Source organism: Rattus norvegicus, chromosome 2 (assembly GCF_036323735.1).
Source record: "Rattus norvegicus strain BN/NHsdMcwi chromosome 2, GRCr8, whole genome shotgun sequence".
Classification (NCBI taxonomy): domain Eukaryota; kingdom Metazoa; phylum Chordata; class Mammalia; order Rodentia; family Muridae; genus Rattus; species Rattus norvegicus.
The window spans coordinates 18714713-18727291 of record NC_086020.1 but is presented as its reverse complement, the minus strand read 5'-3'; positions in this window follow the sequence as shown (position 1 = coordinate 18727291).

Below are 12579 nucleotides of genomic sequence, written 5' to 3'. Positions count from 1 at the left end.
CTGCTCAATGGTCATTCCTATAAACATAAATATGACACATTATAATTAACTGGAAAATTTTTATTTAGTAATATTAGTCTTTTGTCTGTGTGTAACAACAATTAATAAAACGAAGAGATCATAAATTTGAAAAAATGTATATGTATCTAGGAGTGTTTAGAGAGCAAAAAGAAAAGAAAAAAATGATGAAATTATGTTTAATTTCAAAATAAAAATTATGATAAGGAAATAAATAACATATAAAATTATATAGGTTAAGAATGTTATCATATATTAGTTTGAGAATGCTAGTGTTCACCTTTAATCCTAGTACTCAGGAGAAAGAAACAGGCAGATTTCTCTGAGTTTGAAGCCTTCCTGGTACACGTAGTGAGACTAGGGCAGCTAACATGATGTATTCAAACCCCATTCTTAAAGAAAAATAAAAATTTAAAAAGGTATACTAAGTAGATGAAACTATGAATTATACTGCTCTATTACTCAGTCATTGGTAAGTAGACATCTTTAAAGCCTAGCAATCCTGAACTGACTCAGCTATGTTTAGTGAATATTTTCCTCTCAAATAAGAGCTTCAGTGTTTCCCCCTTCATGATAAAAGTCCTGGAAAGAATAGGAATTCAACGCCCATACCTGAACATAGTAAAAGCCATATACAGCAAACCAGTTGCTAACATTAAACTAAATGGAGAGAAACTTGAAGCAATCCCACTAAAATCAGGGACTAGACAAGGCTGCCCACTCTCTCCCTACTTATTCAATATAGTTCTTGAAGTTCTAGCCAGAGCAATCAGACAACAAAAGGAGGTCAAGGGGATACAGATCGGAAAAGAAGAAGTCAAAATATCACTATTTGCAGATGATATGATAGTATATTTAAGTGATCCCAAAAGTTCCACCAGAGAACTACTAAAGCTGATAAACAACTTCAGCAAAGTGGCTGGGTATAAAATTAACTCAAATAAATCAGTTGCCTTCCTCTATACAAAAGAGAAACAAGCCGAGAAAGAAATTAGGGAAACGACACCCTTCATAATAGACCCAAATAATATAAAATACCTCGGTGTGACTTTAACAAAGCAAATAAAAGATCTGTACAATAAGAACTTCAAGACACTGAAGAAGGAAATTGAAGAAGACCTCAGAAGATGGAAAGATCTCCCATGCTCATGGATTGGCAGGATTAATATAGTAAAAATGGCCATTTTACCAAAAGCAATCTACAGATTCAATGCAATCCCCATCAAAATACCAATCCAATTCTTCAAAGAGTTAGACAGAACAATTTGCAAATTCATCTGGAATAACAAAAAAGCCCAGGAGAGCTAAAGCTATCCTCAACAATAAAAGGACGTCAGGGGGAATCACTATCCCTGAACTCAAGCAGTATTACAGAGCAATAGTGATAAAAACTGCATGGTATTGGTACAGAGACAGACAGATAGACCAATGGAATAGAATTGAAGACCCAGAAATGAACCCACACACCTATGGTCACTTGATTTTTGACAAAGGAGCCAAAACCATCAAATGGAAAAAAGATAGCATTTTCAGCAAATGGTGCTGGTTCAACTGGAGGTCAACATGTAGAAGAATGCAGATCGATCCATGCTTATCACCCTGTACAAAGCTTAAGTCCAAGTGTATCAAGGACCTCCACATCAAACCAGACACACTCAAACTAATAGAAGAAAAAGTGGGGAAGCATCTCAAACACATGGGCACTGGAGAAAATTTCCTGAACAAAACACCAATGGCTTATACTCTAAGATCAAGAATCGACAAATGGGATCTAATAAAACCACAAAGCTTCTGTAAGGCAAAGGACACTGTGGTTATGACAAAACGGCAACCAACAGATTGGGAAAAGATCTTTACCAATCCTACAACAGATAGAGGCCTTATATCCAAAATATACAAAGAACTCAAGAAGTTAGACCGCAGGGAAACAAATAACCCTATTAAAAAATGGGGTTCAGAGCTAAACAAAGAATTCACAGCTGAGGAATGCTGAATGGCTGAGAAACACCTAAAGAAATGTTCAACATCTTTAGTCATAAGGGAAATGCAAATCAAAACAACCCTGAGATTTCACCTCACACCAGTGAGAATGGCTAAGATCAAAAACTCAGGGGACAACAGATGCTGGCGAGGATGTGGAGAAAGACGAACACTCCTCCATTGTTGGTGGGATTGCATACTGGTACAACCATTCTGGAAATCAGTCTGGAGGATCCTCAGAAAATTGGACATTGAACTGCCTGAGGATCCAGCTATACCTCTCTTGGGCATATACCCAAAAGATGCCCCAACATATAAAAAAGACACGTGCTCCACTATGTTCATTGCAGCCTTATTTATAATAGCCAGAAGCTGGAAAGAACCCAGATGCCCTTCAACAGAGGAATGGATACAGAAAATGTGGTACATCTACACGATGGAATATTACTCAACTATCAAAAACAATGCCTTTATGAAATTCGTAGGCAAATGGTTGGAACTGGAAAATATCATCCTGAGTGAGCTAACCCAATCACAGAAAGACATACATGGTATGCACTCATTGATAAGTGGCTATTAGCTCAAATGCTTGAATTACCCTAGATGCCTAGAACAAATGAAACTCAAGACAGATGATCAAAATGTGAATGCTTCACTCCTTCTTTAAAAGGGGAACAAGAATACCCTTGGCAGGGAATAGAGAGGCAAAGATTAAAACAGAGACTGAAGGAACACCCATTCAGAGCCTGCCCCACATGTGGCCCATACATATACAGCCACCCAATTAGACAAGATGGATGAAGCAAAGAAGTGCAGACCAACACGAGCCGGATGTAGATCGCTCCTGAGAGACACAGCCAGAATACAGGAAATACAGAGGCGAATGCCAGCAGCAAACCACTGAACTGAGAATAGGACCCCCATTGAAGGAATCAGAGAAAGAACTGGAAGAGCTTGAAGGGGCTTGAGACCCCATATGTACAACAATGCCAAGCAACCAGAGCTTCCAGGGAATAAGCCACTATCCAAAGACTATTCATGGACTGACCCTGGACTCTGACCTCATAGGTAGCAATGAATATCCTAGTAAGAGCACCAGTGGAAGGGGAAGCCCTGGGTCCTGCTAAGACTGAACCCCCAGTGAACTAGACTGGTGGGGGGAGGGCGGCAATGGGGGGAGGGTTGGGAGGGGAACACCCATAAGGAAGGGGAGGGGGAGGGGGATGTTTGCCCAGATACCGGGAAATGGAATAACACTCGAAATGTATATAAGAAATACTCAAGTTAATAAAATAAATAAAATGTAAAAAAAAAAAAGAGCTTCAGTGTTTCAATACCATCTATGCTAAGACCATTTATACCTTCATACAAAGTAGGTTCCCAGTGATATGATTTGACTCTAGCTAGCAATTATGGAATGTAGCAATTTTAAGTATAATAGCTAAAAGTGTTTGTGCATACAAAGAATATTATTCTAAAAATATGACCAGAGAATCTACAAAATCCAGTTATTAGAACCTTCTCTCTTTCAGTGGGCACATAATATATTCATATTTATATATTATATAAGCATTTCTAATATGTATTAGAAAGATAATACATAAAGAAATGTTTATACAATATATTAAGATCACTGTTCCCCTCCTCCAAAAATTACCATAACCTCCTGATATCTATGCCCACCCAATTCCACATACTTTGTTTCATTCTCTCTTTCTTTAGAAAACAGACAAAGAAGAACTAAATAAAAGTTTTAGAAAACACAAAGAAATAGCACAAAAATCACACGCTTAGATCAACACTCATAAAGCATGAACTGAGAAACTGTAATATACCAGCAGAAGGCCAGTAAGTCTAAAACATCCAAACAAAGTCACATGAGGCAAAAGTGTACAAAAACACGATTAAGGTGATTTTTTTTTATTGGCCATCTCTTGCTGGGTATGGGGTCTGTCCTTAAGTGAGACTTCACTGTGGAAAACTAACATTTCTTTTTTAAGTGGATGTCGATTATAAGTAGCTAACTAGTTAGGACTGATATCTCTTGTATACTTTCTCTTCTCAGAGCTGGGACTCCATCCTGCTTGACCTTTTGATGGCCATGCATGTGCATACTACCACACTATCATGAACTTTTACATCCAGAACTTATTACAGTCCACCATGCCTTTGTCATTAATATGCAGCCTGAGTAATTTGTTTCATAGTAACTTGTGGGAATACAGTAACGCTATGAAATCTCTCAATTGTTCGTTTACCTCTGCTAATCATGAGTAAGTGCATCTAAACTTACAGTGTTTATGGTTTACATTAGGTCAAAAAATCCAGACAATTAACATTACTGTTCTATTCTCTCTGTCAATTGCTTTTTCACAACCACATAACTAAATGTTTCTTTTTCTAAACTACACAATAGTATGGAATTCTTGCAAAATGTCTTGTAAAGGATGAGGGGATAGAAAAGGATGCTTTAGTAGGGGAGGAGAATACATAAGAAAGGGGAAAAAGAGTAATAAATAATATTTTCAAAAGAAATGGAAATAATTATTTTATATTTACCTGAAATTTTATTTGATACATAAAAAATTGTGTGTGTGTGTTTATGTGTGTGTGTGTCTTTTAAATGAAATTCCACCACTTATTGTGATAGTCCTCCCTATAACAAAGAGGACCCAAAACAATATAATCTGTTGCTATTGCTTTTGGTTTTCTTCCAAAAGTTGATAGTAAGCCTCTGTTGCAGAAGACACCACATAGTTTGAATATAGGGCTCAGACCATTCAATCTTTACCTAAAAACTTCCTGCTTAAAGACTAGTTTTTATAGAATCTAAAGGTGATATGTAGAATGCCTAAGATAGGAAAACAATCAATAGTCAGCTATTAAAGCTATAAACCACAGCAATGACCTCCATGACAAGGTATCTCTAAATGTTTAATAGTAGCACTTATAATTTGATAGTTACCAATATCTTTCTTGTTGGAGTCAATGTCCCTTGAAATGAAGGTAAAGGGAAATTATGTTTGTGGTAAAGCTGGCCAATTACACTTGGCTACTGAAGTCATGGATTTTAGAGGCAAAGCTAATACCACAACTTTCTGAAACCAATGTAATCCCTAAGTTCATTCTAAATGCTTATTCCGTGGACAAAGAAAAGTGCAGCTCTCAGCCCTCATCAAAGAAGCCTTACAACAGAATATTATAGACAACCACAAGTAATCAAAATGTAAAGGACAACTGACATTTGGGTATCTAACCCCAAATTATACTTCAATACACAACTCTCTTACCTAAGGTTCTGGCATTACAGATGAGGATTCAGAAAGATTATAAGAGTTAGGTGTCCAGGAACTCTGCTGTGATATTGTGCCTTCTAGCTTTGAGAGGGAAGCTATGCCCATTAAAATTTAAGAACATAGCTACCTAAACAAGACCTGAATTATGAGAAGACCAGTTAACATCTCAGTGTCTGTGGATAGATTCTTAATGGTCCCATCCCTAAATGAAAAGCTACAAGCTGAGAGAGGGAGAGTTAATCATGCCCAAAGATGAATTCCTAATTGGTTATCTAACACCAAGTGGTCAGCCCTAGAATGAAAAGACTCAACAGTTTGTATTTATATGTTTATTCATCTAATACGTAATAACAATGATTAAAGAAAAGGAGTCCTTGAATTTGGGGAGAAGGGGTAGAGTGGAAGTTGGCAGGACAGGAAAAAGAAAGTGAAAGAGAAATTATATTTTAATTACATTTTTAAAAATGGATAACTTTGAAGTCTGTGTTTTATTTATAATTTTCTGAAAACTCTTCTTTTCAGCTCTTAACGACTCCAACCTAAATCACATGTGCAGGCCTGCTTCGCTTTTTAACTACCAGCCCTGTATAAGAAAAGTTCTGAATTCATTCATATCTCCTGATACTACATATAACATTTGAAATAATTTCACTGTATGTTATTCCTGGTCATTTTCATCATGAATTTACATATAAAAATGCTACAGAGTTTTTTTTTTCTCTTCCAAAGACCAAGCAGGTAATATTTTTAAGAACTTTTTCTACTGTCCTGATAATAATATTATCATTCCTGTGTGTCTCCACTAAGATTTATACTGCTGTAAAGAGATATCATGACCTCAGCAACTTTTATAAAGGAAAACATTTAATAAGGGCTGGTTTATAGGTTCAGAGGTTTGGTCCATTATTATCATGCCAAGAAGGATGGCGGCATGCAGACAGACCTAGTATTGGAGAAGGAGCCAGATTTCTAAATCTGCATCCATGGGCATTAGGCAGAGAAAGAGGGGGAGGGAGAATGGAGAGAAGGAGGGAGGGGAGAAGGAGGGAGAGAGAGAGAGAGAGAAAGTTGAGAGGGGGGAGGGAGGGAGGGAAGAAAGGAGAGGGAGAGAGAGAGAGAGAGAGAGAGAGAGAGAGAGAGAGAGAGAGAGAGAGAACCTGGCTTGAGCATTTACAATTCTAAAGGCCTTCCTGCAACAAGGCCACACCTCTTCCAACAAAACCATATTTCCTATGAAGCAGTGCCACTCCCTACCATATGCCTTTATGGAAGCCATTCCTATTCAAATCATTGCACTGTGTACATTTGTAATCTAAACCTGGTTATTTTAAAAATTGTTTTCATATAAATGGGCTATGAACACATGTCTGTTCACATATAGGTGAGTACATGTGTATGTGGGTATGGGGCTAGCAATTGACAGTTATCTTTCTTCCTTTCTCTGTCTTATTTGGGTGGATCCTTTCACTGAAACCATGCTTTATTATCATGTTAGGTAGGAGAATAATATTTAATTACAAAATAACTATTAAATCCAGTATATAGATTGCAGAGGAAAAAAAAGAAGAAAAAATGTACAGTCAGAACTTCATTAGTAGAGGAATCAGTGTATAATTAGCAGCACAGACAGAAGTTATATGGAGAGAAAGAGAAAGGGGAGGGGAGAATCTCTTAAATTTTACATGGGATCAGATAAAATTTTCAACACCACCAGCTACAGAAGTGTTGAAAAAATAACAAAGAAAAGAGCTATAAAGTTTTAGCTTGGCGATATGGAATTACGATCATCTGTTTTCTATTCAGGTTAATTACCATGTAGCACAACAGCAATTATGTATGTCATTAAGTAGATGCTAGATTAACCTACGTGTGATTTACTTGATCATAGTAATAATATGCAGTGTGCAGGATTCTGAGATTTTACATATTATATTCAGTGAAAATTGAAAATATTAGATGCATTGATTATGAAACTTTATGATGTCATATTGTCTAATCCAGATATGACATTATACAATATAAACAATAGAAAAGCAGGTGTTAACATGACTATCTGTGACTTATTCTAAGAAAATACTTGCTCAAGTATGTCCATTCATGGCAGAAATTCATTCTGTAAGTTACCTTAAAATTCAGTTTTTAGCACAAGCACCATTTTAATATTACCTGAAATTTAAAATTTATTTTACCTGGGGATGCATCTGAAAAGATATAAAGTTTGTACTAATACCAGATAAAAGGTAGATACTTTTCTTTGGCATGCATTTTTTTAAGTTTTCAGTTTTTATTTGATATTATTTTGTCAGTATATTTTTAGGAAATTGCTTACATGTATCAATTTAGCATTAAGTGTATCAAAAAAGTATTTATCATGTAGTGACTCACATTTAAAATATCTGAAGAATATTGTGAGATTAATTCTAGGATTCAAACTACATGGACTTCACATGTCTGAACATTTGTTTTTCTAATTTACATGTCATATGCATTAACAGTAGTTCCACATAACAACTAGTGTTCAAAATTTCTGGAATGGCCGCAAAGTTTCTCATTTGGTCGACTCAATTCTGTTCCTGAAGCATGGTGAAATTTAATAAGCATGACCAAATACTATTGAATGGCTGTGCTTTTCTACCTTTTTCTAGCCTTTGTGATAGATTTGTCTCTTTATACATATACAACTTTTCAATTGGTAGGCAATTATATTCAAATCCTCGATATACAGGCAATGTGAGGTTTTTTGAAAATAATTCTGCTTTTTGTGGAACTATAATATAATCACAGCATTTTCTCTCACAAATGCTCCTATATGACAGTCCTGATTCTCTTTCAATTCAATGGCTTTCTTTGTCATTAATTGTTGCTACATGAATATGTATATATGAATATACATATCTTTCCATGAAAAATAAACACAGCCTGCTCATTCCACATGATGATTGGGTGTATGTTTCTAAGGTAACCATTTGGTATTATATAAACAACTGGTGTGATTTTTCCTAGAGAAGACTGTTTCTCCCACTTTAGATATCCCTGTTGTCTGTACTCCTTTGTGTACAGTTGAGGCCTAGTATTTTTTTTCTAATCCACACTAGCATGTCCAATGTTGTACTTATTTTGAAATGTGGCTTACAAGTATAAAATGAGCTGGGTACGTGGTTCTTGCCAGTAATCTTCCTCTTTCAGAAGCTGAAGCCAGAGGATGGCTATGAGTTTGAGATTCACTTGAACTACAAGTGAAACTGTGTCAGAAAGAGAGAGAGAGAGAGAGAGAGAGAGAGAGAGAGAGAGAGAGAGAGAGAGAGAGAGAGAGAGAGAGAAAACAGTGGTTTGTTTGAATACTTGACCCTTAGGAGATGTGACTTTATTGGAATAGAAGTGTCCTTATTTTCAAGTGTGTCACTGTGGAGGTGGTCTTTGAGATCTTACATGTTCTCAAGCTATGTCCAGTGTGGTACACACAGGCTTCTGGCTGTCAGTAGATCAAGATATAGAATTCTTGGCTCTTCTTGTAGTACATTTGCCTGGCTGCTTCCATAGTTTTAGCTATGATGATAATGGACTAAATCTTTGCAACTGGAAGCCAGCCCCAATTAAATGTTTTTTCTTTCTAATTGTTGCCATGCTTATGGTGTTTCTTCACAGAAATAAACCCCTAACTAAATTAGAAAGAAAGGAAAAAAGGAAGGGAGGGAGGGAAGGACAGAGGGAGGGAAGGAGGAAGGGGACCCAGATCAATTAAGCAAATATCTTTCTCTCATGTGTGAATGCCGGATCATCCTAATAAGATATTGTGCACAGACATGATAGACAGCTTTACTTACTATTGGCCCCCATTTTTACCATGTATAAACTGAAAGAATTAGCCTAAAAGGGCATATAATGTTATATTTTTATTTAATATTCTAAAAGGATGAAAAATGTAAAGGTAAGTTATGAAAGGTGAAAGAGAAAATTGTTCTGTATTAGTCAAAATGAAATAATCCAAAGTAATTAATGCAAGTCAGAGAAAGACAAATCTCATTATTTTAGAAATTAGAACAATTAGATGGACAACAGAAAGAGAAAGTTAGATGAATTAGAAGTTGAAAATGTATCATCAGTAATGTAGTATACAACTGTAAGTAGACACTCCACTTTCCATCATTCCTCTGCCCTTATGCTTGTTCCTGTTTTTAAAGGAGTGCACATGTTGTGTATAGACCTAATAGAAACCAGAAAATCTTTGCTTAGGATTTATGTGCTCTGAGTACAGTTTTAGAACATAACTATCTGAATCTATACAAAAATTTCTGTGCATATTTTCAAAGTTTATCTAGTTCCCAAATAAAGATCAGTTCTAAAATCCAAGCACCTCTGACTGAAATATTAATCTTTCTATGGCCACATTTACTAGAGGGAAAAACAGTCTATGAAGACAAATACTCTTTTTAAGTACTTAAATAAAAGTGATTTTCTGAAGTCACTTTTTACTATTATTAAATCATTTTTGAGAAGGAATCACAGGTTAGATTTGCAAAACATATGGATCCATTGAGTTATAAATTACATAAACACTCTTAACTTGTACATATTAGTTCAAGAACATGCACAGAGAAATAGTTTTGCTTATGTTACTGTATTCATCTTTCTTATCTTGTTAAAATAGTCATCATAAAAAGATTTTTAAGATTATCCCTGAGGCTATTTATTTCCAACACGGAGAACCATGACATAACTCTTTTTCTTATAATAAATATACTTGCAAAAATTCTCACTCTGAACTAACATTTTGCAAAAGGAAACAAAACGTTAATATGGCAATATTCTTTTTCCACAGCATATGTTTCTATGTGGGCAAAATACCTTAAATAGAGATGTCCAATCTTTTTTTAATTACCTGAAAACATGTAATTGTCTGCCTATTCAAACACTACAAATATGCCTAGAGGAATGTTATGGATGGAGGTCAACCACCATGATATTCCATTCAATCTGAATAACATCACTGGCAATGTGATATAAGAGCAGTCCTGCCAAATCCATTACCCGAGATCTCTATGTCTACACAACAGCTTTCCTTCTGCTAATAGTGTTTGTGCCATCTGTCTGTCTCCAATTAAAGTCCATTCTTGATTCAATGACCAGATGTTCCAGAATGTGGGAGATGTTTTGTTACCCTCTCTCTGCCTGAAAAGAAGTGCATTAACTCCTGTCTTAATGTTGTTTTCTTTTTTAATTCTTTTCCCTTCATTTTGTATTTCTGATGTTATAAAATCATTCACTGCACTTTTGACAAACCATAAAGTAGACTTTTTTCTCCCTTTATATTTCTCATGAAGTCAATTTTGAATGTTTGTATATATAATTTCAGCTCATGGTTGTTCATGCATTCTACATATTTGTTAAAATTTTACAAAACTCAGATAATATCTAAGTGTAAACGACATGCATATATAATAAATTTTAAATTAAAACAATATATATTTTCTCAGAAAAAAGGCATATTGTTTTCAACCACTCATTTCTGTAATGTATTATTTTCTGAAGTCTCCAAAAAAATACCTATACACTTCTCATTCTAACTTGGTACAAAATAAACTTTGTTTAATTTAGAATGACAAGATAAACTTTAAATTTTAAATTACATTAAAATTTTATATCTTAAACTATTTGTATTTTATTGATCATCTTAGAGAAGGATATTCAAGCAGATTTTGATATTGTTGATACAGAATACCTATTATAACTGCAGCCTGTGGCTCTTGTTGTAAGAGTCTAGGAATAGAACGTGTAATTTTCAGTTCCCTCCTTTGCCAATGACATTGGAGAGCAGGACAGAAAATTCTTCAAAGAGGTCTCAATGCTACTGTATTATCATGTGTAATTTGAATATTCTTCTAGATACAAGTACTAGGCTCCAATATTTTTTCACTCATAGAGATCATGCTACAGACAAGGTCTTTTTTAGAAAGGAAGGCAAAATCATGACATTTAGGACCTGAATTTTAGAAAAGTGAATAGCAACATTTAACTGCACAGGGAAACATTTCTACTTTGGTGGAAGCTGCCTGAGTTCAGTCACTGTCTGGTGGAGCATTTGGTTATTTCAAAAATATGTGTTTCTAGAATTTGTTCATTGAGAAATAAAGATCTTATCACATAACAGGGGGAATGTATTGAATTTTTTAACTTTCTTGAATATACATGACATACTATTTATTCTTGAATTTTACAATTTTATTTTGGGAAAGCATATTTTGTAAGATTTACATAACTTTTTTTAAAGCTAGGATTATGTTTACTGTTATCAGACTAAAATGTTGAGGATGGATTTCAAGAGATCCAAGCAAAAGACTGTGTCTTGGTTCAACAACAGAAGAGTCTGTATTCTGTCCCCAGTACAGGTTATCTTTTCACTAAGTCATCATGAGCAAATATGTCCCTATCACTGCATTTTCCTGCTACTTCCATAGATGAGCCCACCAGTCTCTAAAGTCCTTCACAAAAATCTCTTGTGCCTCAAAATTAGGATGAACTACTGTCTATTATTATTATTATTATTATTATTACTATTATTATTAATCATTCCTCCATATGCACACAAACTAATAGAAGAAAACGTGGGGAAGAATCTCAAACATATGGGCACTGCAGAAAATTTCCTGAAGAAAACACCAGTGGCTTATGCTCTAAGATCAAGAAACGACAAAAGGGATCTCATAAAACTACAAAGATTCTGTAAGGCAAAGGACACTGTCCTTAGAACAAAATGGCAACCAACAGATTGGGAAAAGATCCTGACCAATCCTACAACTGATAGAGAGCTTATATCCAAAATATACAAGGAACTCATGAAGTTAGACTGCAGGGAGACAAAGAACCCTATTAAAAATGGGGTTCAGAGATAAACAAATAATTCACAGCTGAGGTTTATCAAATGGACAAAATGCACCTAAAGAAATGTTCAACATCCTTAGTCATCAGGAAAATGCAATCAAAATAACCCTGAGGTTCCACGTCACAACAGTCAGAATCACAAAAACTCAGGTGACAGCAGATGCTGGTGAGGATGTGGAGAAAGAGGAACACTCCTCCATTGTTGGTGGGATTGCAGACTGGTGCAACCACTCTAGAAATCAGTCTGGAGGTTCCTCAGAAATTTGGAAAATCCACTACCTCAGGACCCAGCTATACCTCTCCTGGGCATATACCCAAAAGATGCTCCAAAATACAACAAAGATACATGTTCCACTATGTTCATAGCAGCCTTATTTATAATAGCCAGAAGCTAGAAAGAACCCAG